The sequence below is a fragment of the Trachemys scripta genome, chromosome 20 (assembly GCF_013100865.1).
Source record: "Trachemys scripta elegans isolate TJP31775 chromosome 20, CAS_Tse_1.0, whole genome shotgun sequence".
In the NCBI taxonomy this organism is placed as follows: Eukaryota; Metazoa; Chordata; order Testudines; family Emydidae; genus Trachemys; species Trachemys scripta.
In genome coordinates, this window is record NC_048317.1 from 3,543,976 (window position 1) to 3,559,792 (window position 15,817).

Here is a 15,817-nt window from a genome sequence, read left to right on the forward strand (position 1 = left end):
ATAGGCAGCAGGTTTAAAACAAATAAAAGGAAGTTCTTCTTCACGCAGCGCACAGTCGACTTGTGGAACTCCTTACCTGAGAAGGTTGTGAAGGCTAGGACTATAACAGAGTTTAAAAGAGAACTGGATAAATTCATGGTGGTTAAGTCCATTAATGGCTATTAGCCAGGACAGGTAAGGAATGGTGTCCCTAGCCTCTGTCTGTCAAAGGGTGGAGATGGATGGCAGGAGAGAGATCACTTGATCATTGCCTGTTAGGTTCACTCCCTCTGGGGCTCCTGGCATTGGCCACTGTCGGTAGACAGGATACTGGGCTAGTTAGACCTTTGGTCTGACCCAGTACGGCCTTTCTTATGTTCTTATGTTCTGCATAGAGGTGAATTTTGCCCTGGGAATAGCCCCACTGGGGCAAGAAACCAAAAGTAGCTCTGGGGTGTTTCTCTTAAAATCTCCACACACCCCCGTTCCCATTTCCAGCAGGGAGACCTGCTTTTTTCCATCTCCCATATTAATTTCTGGACAACAGAACCCCTGGGTCAAAGGGCCGATCTCTTCTCAAACCCGACTTTGCCCCCACCACCTCCTTAGCAGAGCCGAGACTGTTTTGGGGGTGGGTCCGTTCCGCAGGGTGATGTGTCCTTGTCCAGTGGGGGTTGTTTGCGTGACATCTTTTGCAATGCATGAAACACATTTCCAGTGAGTCGGAGCTGATGTAAAGGGCAAGCCAAGGAAGCCACAGAGCTGTCCTGTGACAGGCATTCAGATATCACGGTGACGGGCACTGTACAAAAAACCTCAACAGGATACCTGACTCTCCCTGATCTTTACCACAAGGCCCTGTGCTCTTTAAGGGCCATGGTGTGCTTGTCTGTGACCAGAACCACATCCCACATCCCCTAGCCCCCAGTCCAGGGGACAATATTTGCTGCTGTTTTTTTCACCCTTGACAAATTAGACAAACCCCTCCCCCCTGCGAGCAAAACCCAGAGCTGCTTGCCCCAGCTGAAGAGCTTTTATTTTATGGTCTGTCACAGATCTCTTCCCCCTGAGGGGATGCACTGAGGTTTAACTACATCCTGACACAGACATTCTTCCCCCATCACGGGGAGAGCCACGTGAACCTTCAGAAATGTTTTATAACTTCATCATGCAGCCCGAGGAATTCCAGCCCCTGTCACCCTGCTGGGTCTTGTGTGCTCGGAATCCGCTCCCCTCCCAGCCGATTTTGGGGGGGCTACTTTCCATTCTCTCTCTAGGGCCCCCAGGCCATGGGGTGACATGAGGCCATTTCTCCTGCCTGATCTAACCCCCTGATTTCTGAGCCCACTCAACCAGGATTTGTTTGGCTGCATGAGCTTATCTCCTGCCCATATTGCTTCCTCTCCTGGGTCCCCAAAAACTTCCCCGACCCCGGGCTGGTCATTCTGCCCTGGCCCTTAAGTATCCTTCCTCGCCAGCAATGCAGTCCTGCTTGGTTGGGTCTCTGACTCTCCCCCGGAGTTCTCAGGTCTTTCCTCTGCCCTCTCTGAATTGTTCAGCTGGTAGGACATGAGCCCGGTTTGCTCTAGCACCAGAGTTACACCAGGCTCACTCCTTGGTCCCTCCTCTCTGTCTCTCATTCTTGCCAGGCAGGCCTGGCTTTATGGAGCTCTTCTGGCCACTGAGAAGCCTCCTTGTCCAGGTTTTCTCATTGTTAGCCCGAGCAGACTGTCTCCAGGAAGCTGGGACGCCTGTGATGTTTCTCTCCCCCTGTTGCTCCCAACCATGTTACATCTGCTACCTAATAACTGCTCTGCTTTCACACGGGGCATATCACCATTTTTTATTATTATTTTTATGATGTCTTAAAACCCAGTGTTTCTGGGTTAATTGGCTTATCTGGCTCGCTTGTGGGTGCAGTTCTCTCCAGAGGCATTCTTGCATTCCTGCTGAATTCTGAGCAGGGTCCATCCCATCTCAGTTCCCAATTATACCCACTAACGCCATGGACACGTTTATAGATCTGGCCTAACTGCAGACAGCTACGTTGGTCTCTGATTTCAGACAGCTAATATGCACGGGAGGGGCTCATTAAAGCTAGCAGAGGGCCTGTGTGACTGGTATAAACTCGAGGATGGTTTGTTCTACCGATCGAGGTCTCAGACCTCTTGACTGCTTCTTCTTACGGTTTTTGTTTTTAATCCTAGTGCTTGTGAAACTGAGCAGCAGACAATGCGGGTTGGATTCAAACATAGCGCTAGCAGGGTCCATGCAAATTCCAACCCTCTATCTCCCCCAACGCACCTCATTCCCAGTCTGTAGTACCCCCTGCTATTTCAGCCCAAGACCTCTCTTCATACCCAAAAAGTGTAGCCACTTTTAGGATGTGCACAAATGAGAAATGAGATGAACCCGACCCAACTTTCGTTATGACTCAAGGCAGGACTGAATCCCTGGCTGAAGAGATACGTGTCCAGATACTCTTTAGGCCACAGGTTCCTGGTTGGAAAGCATGTCTGAGGTTTCAATCCCTCTCCTGAGAGCATCCACACGTCTCCTATGCCTTCCCCTCTAGTCATTGTGTGGGTTCATAGCTGGAGTGGTTTGAAAAGCCTTAGATACCGTCTGAGACTCACTATGACTAAGCAAGGTAATTTAGCCCTGACTGTTCCACTCCCACATATTGGTGTCCTCTCCAAAAGCACTTAAAGGCTTAAGTAGGACTTAAGAGGTGCATGGGCCATGTTCTAGCCCTCTGCACAGGGGTAAATTTCACTCAATAGGCATTAAAACTCAGAGTCATAAACAGCTCTGAGGTCAGCCAGTGGCTTCAGTAATGCTAGACCGAGGGTGACCAGATGTCTCGATTTTATAGGGACAGTCCCGATTTTTGGGTCTTTTTCTTATATAGGCTCCTATGACCCCTCCACCCCTGTCCCGATTTTTCCCATTTGCTGTCTGGTCACCCTAGCTAGACCTCTTTATCCCATGGATCAGTCTAGCCTACAGTCCTTGCCATAAGATGGGTATTGACTGCTTCTCCTTGCTGCATCTGTAAAGCTGTGGTTAGTAGGTCCAACTTGAAGACAGCTTCCATTTTTCCAGTCTCACTTCTTAGCTGGCACCTAGAGAGCCTGGTGATGGGTGCAGTAGAAACGCGATGGACAATAGACAGAGGGTTCAGTGATGCATACCCCTTGTGTCTGACCTCAGCGTGGAGCTGAATCTCACCCCACACTGAATAAATGGTGAGCTGTCTTGGGTTAGGAAATGTTCTGAACGGGACGGGATCTAGTTTTCCGATCACAAGAGAGGCCTTTTCAGTGTTTCCAATGAAGATGTTCTCATGAGACCCACTTCTTACAGGCTTCTTCCTGATACCAACGTATCATCCAACGTTGCACAATCACATGGATGTCCTTAATTATACACCACATAATTGACTGTGCCTCTTAATTGGCAGAAATCTTTTTGCTGGCATTTTTAATGGTGGGTTTTTACCACGGGGGAACAACGAGTTTCCTTGTCAGGCATCAGCTCCCGAGTGCTCGATTCTTCAGAAATGGAAAGAATGTGGTAAAAATGCAGGCAGAGAGGAGAGATGAGTGCAGGCGAATAAAGACCATAAAATGACTCACTGGAGTATTTTTCCTGCTGGATTAGCCAGTTAACCAATTTTTTACCCTTCCTATTAGCACAGTTCACAAAAGCATCAGTCACCTACCGTCTCTGGATGGATCCTTTCCATGTTACTAAACTTCCTGCACATTCAGATCATCTTTAGTGTGCACATTCCGTAGGTATACTGGTCCCTGGGATGGGGTGTGCTCCCCACACTCGCCTTAAAGGGGTTAACGTAGGCCGGATGGGCCAATTAACCCGGTAGGCTGCAAACCTGGGGCACATTTAGGCCGAGAGGAAAGCCCTAAATAAGGGAAGCTCACCTGTGTATGAACAGGCGGAGCGCCTATAGAACTAGGGAGCTGGTAGCAGACAGGAGGCTGCAGGGAAGAGGGCTGCAGCCACTCTCCCTGGGGCAAGGGAGAGAAAGGGAATTGGACCCAAGGAGGGTTTGTCCAGCAGACCCAGGAGATCGGGGAAGGGTGGAGGAGGCGAGGTAGGAAGTTTATGGGAGTGACAGGAGGGTTCGTGGGAGTACAGACCTTAGCTGCTGGAGATAGGGCCCAGGGCTGGAACCCAGTGACGGGGTGGGCCCGGGTTCCAGCTCAGGATGGCACAGTCTGGGCAGTGAACCTGAAGCCTGTCCTGGACCATTCGTTCTAGCCGCGGGGATAGTGTGGGACACTTTGATAGCACCCCAGATGCGGAGGACTGTTGTGAACTGGCTGGAGAACTAAGCCACGGAGATGAGGCGCTGCATTTCCTGAGGCGCAAGGGGGGGCTGCAAAACGGGAGAGCAAGACGGGTCTTGGGCCGGCAGAGCTAATCCCCAGACGTGGCCCGAAGGAGGCAGCACTCCGGCAGTGAGTAGAGGTCCCCGTGGCAGTCACAAAATGTATATAGTACATTATCCTAGCCCCAGCTGGGATCAGGTGCTAGGCGCTGCACAAACACAGAACAAAAAGGCAACCTCCTGCCCCAAGGCACTTACAATCTCAGTACATAGCAACTTTCATCCTCAAAGCCACATGGCTATAAATGAATCTGTTTGTTGCTGAAGAGTAGCGGCTGGCATGCTGCACAAGAGAAGGAAGAAAGCATCGGCGCTGGCTTCCCCTGGGCCCGGGGCGGTACTTGACCCCCTGCTACAGTCCTGGGCCTGCCTTCTTCCCCCAAGCTCCCACCCCGCCCAGTTCCATCCCCTCCCCCCAGCGTACCCTATCCCCACTCCTTCCCCTCCCTCCCAGAGCCTCTAGCCTGATCATGGCGGGTGGTAGGCGCTGGGGGGGCGAGAGGGGCGCTGGCTGCCAGGGGGTGCTAAGCACCCACTCATTTTTTTTCTGTGGGTGCTTCAGCCCTGAGTCGGTGCCTATGGAAGAAGGGATGCACTGGCAAATTAAAAATATCCAAGAAAGGGCCAGACTTGTAAAAATGACAGGGAAGAGGGGTAGGGAACAGACCAGTGGCATTTTAAAAAAATAAGATAAACTTGGCAGAGAAAGAAATATTGATTTTCAAACTTCTTATTTCTCTCTCTCTCCGTGTGTATTATTCATGGAGGACAAGGTACCATAGTAAGTTGTTGCTAAAAAAAAAAAAAGGCTTTAAGCCAGTCCTTGTCCATGTCCCTTTAAGGGATTCCATAGCGCCCGGGTACCCCCTGTCGTCGTCTGAAAGGACGTGGGACTCATTGTTGCAACCGCTAAAATTAAAAGCAGAATCTTCATGTGTGTTCTCATTGGTTCCTGTTGTCTTTAATAAAATGTTAAACTCCTAGGAAGCATCTTCTTTCCGTGCCGAGCAGTGTCCACAGCCAGGCTGGGGCCATCAGCACAAGCCCATTGTCAGATTTCTCGTCCCCATTAGCGTTCGTGAGAACAAGGAGAGTCTTTTATTCATTAAGCCTGGAAAGTTTTTTTCATGTGACTCTCCGTGACATAAGCCTTTCGGTTTAGAGCTGCAGGCCTGCCATCCTGGGTATTCATGTTCTCTGCTGGTCCTCAAACAGAGCTGGCCACTTGTGTGGTGATCCCAGACTAAAAAAGATATATTGGAATTTGAAAAAGTTCAGAAAAGAGCAACAAAAATGACCAGGGGTCTGGAACAGCTTCCGTGTGAGGAGAGATTAAAAAGACCGGGGCTTTTCAGCTTGGAAAAGAGACAAGTAAGGGGGGATATGATAGAGGTCTATAAAATCATGACTTGTGTGGAGAAAGTAAATAAGGAAGTGTTATTTACTCCTTCTCATAACATAAGAACTAGGGGGTCACCAAATGAAATTAATAGGTAGCAGGTTTAAAACAAACAAAAGAGAGTAATTCTTCACAGAACTCACAGTCAACCTGAGGAACTCCTTGCCAGAGGATGTTGTGAAGGCCAAAACTATAACAGGGTTCAAAAAAGAACTAGATAAGTTCATGGGGGATAGGTCCATCAATGGCTATTAGCCAGGGATGGTGTCCCTAGTCTCTGTTTGCCAGAAGCTGGGAATGGGCGACAGGGAATGGATCATTTGATTACCTGTTCTGTTCATTCCCTCTGGGGCACCTGGCATTGGCCAATGTCGGAAGACAGGACACTGGGCTAGATGGACCTTTGGTCTCACCCAGTCTGGCCGTTCTTATGTTGAAGTCTCTCCAACAGAGCCATGGGACCCTCAGCTATCTGATGTGACTGGCGTTCACACCAGATCTTTTTCTGTTCCAGTCTTGCACTGAGAAGGACCTGAAGCAAAACCTTAGATTCAAACACACCTGAGCTTGAGGGGGCTTGACATCCAAACGTGGACCAGGATGCAGAGTTTGCAAACTGATCCCTCACTTGGCAGGTCTGGTTTATCCATGAAGTTTTATCCAGAGGTTTTCTTCTCTGACAGTGAAGGAGTTTTAACTAGCAGGAATAACGGCTCGCGTAGATTCCAGCCTTTTAAATCAGAAAGGGGCATTATGATCACTAGTTTGCTCTCCCGTATAACAAAGGCCAGCGAATTTGCCTAAGTGTTCCTGCATGGAGCTCAGTAACTCGAGGGTATTTTTTAGAGCAGCGGTTCTCAACCAGAGGTCCGGGGTCCCTTGGGGAGGGGGGGACGTGAGCAGGTTTCAGGGGGTCCACCAAAATAAACCAGAGAGCAGGGCCAGCGTTACACCTGCTGGGGCCCAGGGCAGAAAGCCAAAGCCCGAGCCCTGGTGTCTGGGGCTGAAAGCCGAAGCCCACGCAGCTTAACTTCACGAGGTCCCCTGTGGTGTGGGGCCCTGGGCAATTGCCCTGTTTGCTACCCCCTAACGCCGGCCCTGGCTTTTAATCTACTGGATATGCAGAACACCACTTGTTGTGGCACAGGTGGGCTGTGGAATTTTTATAGCATGTTGGGGGCGGGGGGGCTCAGAAAGGAAAAGGTTGAGAACCCCTGTTTTAGAGAGACACGCAAAGACTTATTTAAAGACTCCAAACATGAAGAATGCACCCCTGCCCTTGGTAACTAGCTCCAGTGCTTAATTACCTCCAAGAGAAGTAAGGGCTTTTCCTCCACGCCGAATCAAAGGAGAAGTTAGTTTGTTCTCGCTCTCTGAAATGAACACAGGTAACTCCATACATGGCAGGAAAGGCTGTGAGATGCCAGGCAGCTGGGATACAGAATTCTCTCTTTTTCTAAGCACTGCCCAGTCCCAGGGTCCTGAGGGTCTCTGTTATCAGCCACCAGGACAGGCAAAGGTTTGCAGCATTTATAGACCCCAAGAGTGGGGCAGCAGCCAATGCATGGTACCAGCCCCTGCAATTGAATGGAATCCCCTGGCCGATGGTGTTAAAGAACTACGAGCTCCCTGCCGCTGGGAAGAGTCCCTAAAGGAGATGTTGCTAACATCCCTCTGCTCCTGCGCTCTGGAACCGTTAAGCTCTCTGAGCCTTATGGAAAAGCAGCGCAAAGTACGAAGCATTCAGACTAACGGAGGGATAATGGAGGGATTCCTTGCTTCTGATGGGGGTCAGGCCCCACACCGGATACTGGGGAACCTTCCCCCGCTAGACTCAACCAGGCGGCTCTGAAGGACTTTTTTAAATGCCTTTGGGAACACACCTGATTGCACTGCAAGGTGGAGATTAGCAAATATTTTCATCCTGGCTCTCTCAGGCCCCACACATAAGCAAGCGCCTTTCCTGCAACAGCTCCCCCCTAATGATCACACTCGCCCCCCTTCCTGCAAATGGCTCCGTGAGAACCCCGAAGGACAGCCTGCTGCTCAGGACACACAGCCACTTCCCACCAGTGGGGCCAGCCCATGCCCAGCTCTTTGCGAAAGGAGGTTTATTGATCAAGCCCAGATCTGACTAGCTTTGGCTTCGCTTTGAACTTTAACAAGAGGGGCTCCTGGCGCAAAGCACTGGGGGCCGTACACATGGATGACAAGTGAGATCCAGTTCCTGCACTGCTCCAGAAAAGAACGTCCCCTTCTGAGGAATAATAAGGAAGGAAGGAAGGTGGCACCAAAGAAGAAAGAAAAGAAAAGCCCCATTGCAATCCAGAAGCCCAGACTCAACTAGAGCACAAAGGGTTCCTTTCAATTTCCCAAACAATTTCCTAGGCAGACCTTTCGGTCTGGGATGGATTAGTGTTTCACAGACCAAGAGGAAACGGTGATTTTGGGGGTCCTAGTCTAATGGAAGGGGCGGAGTCGGCATCAATACTTTCCTTTTGTAGCTGCACGGCAGATAAACCACAGAGGAAGCGTCTAAGGGACACCAGCCCTGTTCTCTGGCAGGCAGCGTCTCCGGAATCAAAAGAAATCCCTTTTTTGGGAGTTATGAAAGTGAAGAGGGTTTGGGGAGGAAAGGAAGGAATTTCTTCGCTCCGGAGAAGGTCACATCGAAAAAGGGATTCTTCTCTCCTTAACAGGTCAAGGGCATGTACCCCACAACCGGAGTATTTAGTTGCTTTGCTTGCCTCTCTGCGGTTGGATGGGTTATTTCTGCAGGGCCCCAAGTGGTATAGAATTCTGCCCCTTCTGGTGGATTGCAGTTACCAGATCGATCCCTCTGCAGCATCTGGACAGGCTGCAAATATTAATGAATTTATCCTCACAGCAAAGCATCATTATCCCCATTTCAGAGAGGGGAATCGGGGGGGGGGAGGGCAGAGAGAGACCACATGACTTGCCCAAGGTCACAAAGGAAGTCTGTGCCAGAGGAGGGTATTGAATCCAAATCTCCTGCATCCCAGTCCAGGGTCTTAACTACCAGACCATCCTACCTGCCTGTCCAGTGCTGGGCAGATGCGGGAACAGGTGGCTGCTGAGATGCCATCTTTTTCTGAGTGTCCAGCAGAGGGAGCTGTGGCGCATTTGGCATCCCCCGCCTGGAGCCCAGGTCGCATGGTGGGGGAATGACAGGGTCTGAAATGGCCGTGGCCCACCCGAACTGGGATGCGCATCAGATAAGCCTGGACGCTCACTGCAAGTTGCTTGCGGGCTCTCCCTCCCTCCTGGGCCCCAGAAGAGGGCAGGCTGAGCAGAGGTTTGGGGTTCTGTGCTGCTGCACCTTCACGTGTCCTAGTCTGCATTGGTATTGGGGTGAGGCTCAGCCCGAGAAGGGGCTGTCCATACCCTGGGCCCCCTAAGGGGCTGTGCAGTGTAAGGGAGGGCAGGGCACAGTCCCTTGTGTGCAGCGACAGGCAGCTAACCCACAAAAGGGCAGAGCCAGGCCCTTTGCCTTGTTTTCTGGATGCTGTATTTCTTGTATCCCTGCCCATGATCGCCCTTCGTCCTACAAAGAGCACACGGCCCTCTTCTCTCTTCTGTCTCCCTCATGCACAAAGGGCTGGCTTCCCACTGACCAAGGCCCATGAGCCCCATACTGTGGCATCCCAAATGGTGGGCCAGCATTCAGCTCTACAGTGTGGTGTGAGTAACCGGATTTCTGCACTGGCTTCAGAGTTGAACTTGAGGATTCCCGCTTCTCGGGCTAGGAGACCTTGGGTCTGGGACTAGAGGATGGTGACTTTGCCATATGTATTCACCTACCAGGGGCCTCCTGCAATCGGCCTGTGCAGAGCCTGCTCTCCCTCGGGGAAGGCCAACCACAGCAGGTTCAACCTTCAGCAACGAGCAACTCAAATGATGGATGGCAAGGTCTCCTGGGTCAGTGGGGGCTTCCTGCCGACTGGACTGCTCACAGGCTGTCCTCTAGAAGCAGGAAGGAACTCAGCACCCAGCTCTACCCACTCCCATCTCCCCAACCCGCCTTGTCCCACTGGCACGAACGCGCTGCACACAGATCCAAAACTTGATCCTCAGTGGATGGTAATTGTTAGCCAGGGGAAAAACAAACCCAGGGTTTGACCTCATATCATATTGAAATAGTCTGGCCGCTGTGGAATTCTTGGCTTCTGTGAAATCCAATCTGGCTGCAGATTCTTGGCATTTTTCATCAAATATAGCTCATCTGTCACTCTCTTTGATTCTGATTGAAATATAATTTGTTTTACAGGTGGGGAGAACAGCAGGTCTGAGGGCAGCGGCGAGATCAGATCCGGGCTGATGCGATTTGATCTGGAAGGTCAGTGCAAAGAGAAGTTCTGCTGAGTTAATTCTCATCATTTGTCTTCCTCCTTTTATTTTTAAATGGGTTCGCTCTGGGAAATCCCATAGTAGAAAGAAAATTTTGCATCTGTGTGGATGCAGCCTCTGAGGGTCCCCGGCTGGTTAGCGAGGCCTTCTAGATCAAGGGTGACACTGGTGTTCATGATGGACCACTAGCAATTCCTAACCAGAGCAGATATCTCTGCCAAGACACTGAAGTCCTCCTCTGCAAGGACAGCCTGTTATTCGAGCCCTGATCCCTGCATAGATCTGCCAGCCCTGGCCAACACCCTATTCCTTGGTCCAGCACAGCTCTGCCAATGAAAGTCAACCTTCATCTGCAAATGCCCACTGCTGTTCCATCCTGGGGGTTCCTCACCCAGCTCGGGCAATGCATCTCAATCCCAAACTAGAGCACCCCGGCTATTCCATTCCTGGGCTTTGCACACTCAGCTCTGCCAGTGCACCACTGTCCTGTCCCGTTTCTAACCGCCGCCTCCTCTGACTTGCATGGCGACTGTTGACCATGTCGTTCTCATGACCTGCCCTGTTCCAGTCTTATTCTGAGTAGGTTTATCTCCAGATATATTATGTGGAGGATAGATGGATAGATAGATAATCTGGAGTATATATATTTCCATATAAGGAGAGATTAAAAAGACTGGGACTTTTCAGCTTGGAAAAGAGACGACTAAGGGGATATGTTAAAGGTCTATAAAATAATGAATGATGTGGAGACAATAAATAGGGAAGTATTACTTACTTCTTCGCATGACATAAAAACCAGGGGTCACCCAATAAAATTAATAGGCAGCAGGTTTAAAACAAACAAAAGGAAGTACTTCTTCACACAATTCACAGTCAACCTGTGGAACTCATTGGCAGGGGATGTTGTGAAGGCCAAAAGTCTAACTGGGTTAAAAAAAGTGTTGAAAATTTTACCCTAAATGCCCAGCTCAGAAGATGCCTCTATGATTCACTGGTGAATGTGTGTCACAGGCCCCTTCTGTGCCCAGCCCCAGAGAGTGGTGAGTCTGCCGTCGCCCCAGCTTTTTGGCACCACTATAGTAGCTCGTGCTTTTAGCTCAGGAAGTCCCCAGTTCAATTCTCAGCGCGTCGCTATCGTCAAAAGAGCAGCTGTCACCTCTCGTTGGCTGAGATTTAGAGGTTGATTTTCTTTGCAATCTGTTTGGGGTCCTGGCCAGGCTCTCATCACGACTTGGGAGATTTTCTCAAGGGGGAAATCACTAAAATAACAATCCATTTCCCTGCCCACAAAACTTCCCACGAAACACCAAACTGGGTGGACACGTTCCTGGTCTCATTTTCTAATACAGGCCCATCCTGACACTGGCAATCCCAAGAGTTGAGTCTAATTAGCATCACCTCTAACTTCAATATGGAGGTATGGCCTGTCAGATCCCCGAATGCCATGTTCCATCTTGAGCCTAGCTGGGAGCATAGCATGCTGTGGCAGGGCGTCTCCAGGGGCTGCACCTCTGTAGTGAAGGTGAAGGCAGATGGATGTGGCACTGTAGAACTCCGTGGGCTATATCTGGTCACCCTTTGTCATACATGATGACAGGACAAAGCTCACCAGACTTTGGCCGTCACTGTGCATTGACTGGGCCAGTCCCCCTTGCTGGGATGGTCATTATGAGCTGGATGGGCAGCCCATGGTCACTGGGCGTTAGGTGTCCTCTGAGCCACAGAGGATGTGAGTCTCTTAGGGCATGTCTACACTGCATTGTAAACCCAGGTGTGTGGACTCGATGTTTCCAAGTCTGCGCTTGAGTGTCCGTACTGCATTGTGAACCTGGGTTTGCAATTGCAGGACCCGGGTCTCACAGCTGTGCTAACGCGTCCATACTGTGCTATGTAGACCATGATCTTCCGTCCACACTGCAAAATGACGGGGCATGGACCTCAAACCCAGTCGGACTCGGGCTCTGACCACCCCCCTAGCAGGGTCCTAGGACCCAGGTCTTGAGTGTTTGCTGACCTGAGTCAGACTGATGTGTGTGTGGACGGAAGCAGGGCTTGGGCTCAAACCTGAGACAGAGCCAGGACTTAGTGTGTTCTGTAGACATACCCCCACAGTCCCACCCAGTCAGTCTGGCTTTTTAGCTTGTGCTGTAGAGACTTGGGCTTTCAGGTCCTCCATTCACTCCCTGGTGTCAGCCAAGGGCAGAAAGCAGAAGCCGGAGCCCTGGTGCCTGGGGGTGAAAGCTGAAGGTGATGGCCATTGCAGTACCGGACAAAGATTTACCAGGGCTGCTCATCTAGACACCAGCTCTCAGCTCTGGGTCGTCTTTCTCTCTCCGCACAGGAGAGTTGTCTCTTGCCCTGGGGCAGACGTTCCTGGCCCTGCCACATTACTGGATCCCTTCCGAGAGGGGAGATGCCCGACACCAGCCCCCCGTATTTATCGAATGTGTTTACAATTAAACTAAATGTCAAACCGTCTGTGGCCATAACAACAGACTTGTGTCAGTTGTGGGGCAGTGAGGGGTCAAAGGTCAGAACATTGTTTACTTTAATTTCTTTGAGAGCTTTTTGGGAGATTTTTCCACCCCCTCTCACTTTATTAAATTCAGATGAGCCGTTCGGGGAGGTTAGGTCGCATGTGGTTCAGGGTTTGGGTTTTTTTTTTTAAACGTTTGACTTTTAACTCTTTCGGGACGGTTCCCCTCTGGGTTCGTGTGCCACACGGACTCAGGCTGAGCCTGGCCCCGGGGGAGGGGCAGGCATCGGGGGTCCCCATCCCCCACTGTCGGTCTGGCGATGGGACAACTCAGCGGGTAGCGCGTGGCACTGAGCCGCTCTGCTGATGCCCGTGGTCTAAGGCCTGACCTGGGAATGGGCCACTCTAGTCCAAGGTGTTTGTGCAAATGCATTTAGCAAAACCGGTCATTACGGAGATTAGTGCTCAGCTAATTAGTTTAGCTAATTAGAGGCAGTTACTGCTGGCTAGAGCTGGATACCACCCCAGCAGGTGATGTGTGGTCCGCACACTCACAGCCTGACCAATGCGCCTCAAACCCGACCCAAGACCCCCCCGCCCCGCTATTCCAATCCTCAGTTCCCCATATGCACTGCTCTGCCAATGTCCCTCACTCCTAATCTCCAGTCCCTCCCTGCTATGCTACTCCGGCTTCTCCGGCTCACGTGTAGACTTTTTCCAGCCATTCCATCTGGGCTCCACAGAACTTCCCACCCCCCAATGAATATGCAGGGAGCGGAGTTTGGTGAGATTTAGCATTTTTATCAATGACCTGGAAGAACACATAAGATCATCACTGATGGCGTGTGCAGCTGACACAAAAACCGGGGTGGTCACAAATAGCGAAGAGGAGGGGTCACTGATTCAGAGTGATTTGGATCGCGTAGTAAGCTGGGCGCAAGCAAATAATGTGGCTTTTAATATGGCTAAAGGTAAATCTATACATCTAGGAACACAGAACGCAGGCCGTATATACAGAATGGGGGGCTCTGTCCTGGGAAGCAGGCACTCTGAACAAGATTTGGGGGTCTTGGTGGCTAATTAAATGAACGTGAGCTCCCAGTGTGATGCTGTGACCAAAAGGGCTAATGTGATCGTTGGATGTCTAAACAGGGGAATGGTGAGTAGGAGCAAGGAGGTTATTTGATCTCTGTATCTGGCACTGGTGCGACCGCAGCTGGAATCCTGTGTCCTGTTCTGGTGCCCACAGTTCTAGAAGGAGGTTGATCAGTTGGGGAGGGTTCCAAGAAGATCCATGAAAATGATTAAAGGATTAGAAAACCGGCCTGACAGTGGTAGACTCAAGGAGCTCGATCTATTTAGCTTAAAAAAAGAGGGGGATAAGGGGTGACTTGATCACAGTCTATAACAGGGGTCCCAAACACGGTGCCTGCGGGCGCCATGGCGCCCGCCGAGGCATCTAAGTGCGCCCGCGTACTGGCTGGCGGACGAGCATCCGCCAAAATGCCGCTGAATTTCGATGGCATTTCGGCGGCGACACCTCTGGATGACGCCGCTTGTCGGTGGCATTTCGGCAGATGCTCGTCTGCCGCCACGATCCTCCATGGCTCATTGTCTGGCACCCGCCAGACGAAAAAGATTGGGGACCACTGGTCTATAAGAACCAAGGTTTGATAATGGGTTCATCAGTCTAGTTGTGAAAGGTGTAACATGCTCCAGTGGCTGGAAGCTGAAGCTAGACAAATTCAGGCTGGAAATAAGGTGCACATTAGAACAGGGAGGGTAATTAACCATTGGAACAATTTACCAAGGGTCGTGGTGCTCTGGGATTTTTTCAGGGCAGGTCTCTGGCTTGGGCTATACCAGGGGTCAGACTAGATGATCACAATGGTCCCTTCTGGCCTCGGAATCGATGAATCTATGAGATTGCTATGATTGGGAGAGCTTTAAGTGGGGCTGAGTGGCAAAGGGGAGGACACATCTGTTGCATGCGGTGGCTGGATCATGGTCAGCGTAGCTTAGCCAATGTGCTCTCCCCTTTGGCAGCTGCTCCCGGGATCTCCAGGCCCCTCTGGGTATGTCTACACTGCAGTTAAAAACTTGTGGCTGGCCCATGCCGGCTGCCTCAGGCTCATGAGGACCCCGTGAGATGGGAGGGTCCCAGAGCTCGGGCTGCAGCCCAAGCCTGAACCATCTACCCAACACTTAACCAGCCCCTTAGCCCGAGTCAGCTGGCACGGGCCATCCATGGGATTTTGATTGCAGTGTAGACATAACCTTAGCGCTCTCACTTTGACCTGATTCATTCTGGCCCATGTTTGTTAAAAGCCTGGGGCCTTTGCATGCAGGGACTTTGTGTTTCACAATGGAGAGAAACTAGGCTGGGACTGACCCTGGGAGCTGAACGGGGTCATTGGCAGAGAGGTGTGCATGAGAACTGGAATAGTGGGGGGAGGGGAAGGAGAAGCAGGGGGTTTGGATTGAGGGGCAGCGACAGAGTGGTGTGAGACGAGGGAATTTCGTAATCCGGTCGGGGTGTGTGCTGCATGCTACACAATCGCTAGCGCCAGAGGAAGTGTGTGATTCTAAGGCCCCCAGCGAAGGGAAGCAGAGAAGAAAAGGGCTCCCAACCCCCCCACCCAAACTCATAATTCCCCTTGGCCTCGTACTCTGAGGTGCTGGGAGCTGGTGGGGTTTGTTGCAGGGCAGGACGCCCTTTGCAGAGGCCTTTGCCCTCAGTGCAAGGGGGCAGGAGAGGCAACCCGTGCAGGAATTGAAATGCCAGAAGGAAAACAGGCAGAAAGAAGAATGTGGAAATCTCCCAAAGAACCATGTTTCATTTCCTTCAAGCGCCGGCACATTCCAGCCCTGGCCTGGGTTCGTGTGCACAGCAATGCAAGCTGGCTTCATTGGCTATGCACAGGCCCATCCAAAACGTTCGGCCTCTTGCTTGCTTTCCCATTCCCGCTTCACCTTCCGGTGCCTGCTGCTGCCAGCTGAAGAAGGGATCCAGGTTTTGGCGGCTGGCGGTGGGGAGGAAACGGCTCGCAATTCCCCCCTTCACCCCAAGTTCTCTCTCTGGCTTCGCTTCCCTTTGTCACGTCTCTTGTGCTTCTTAAAATATTGTGGGACAGGCCCAGCTCTGCCAGCAAAGCTCTGACCCACACGGTTCCTTAGCGAA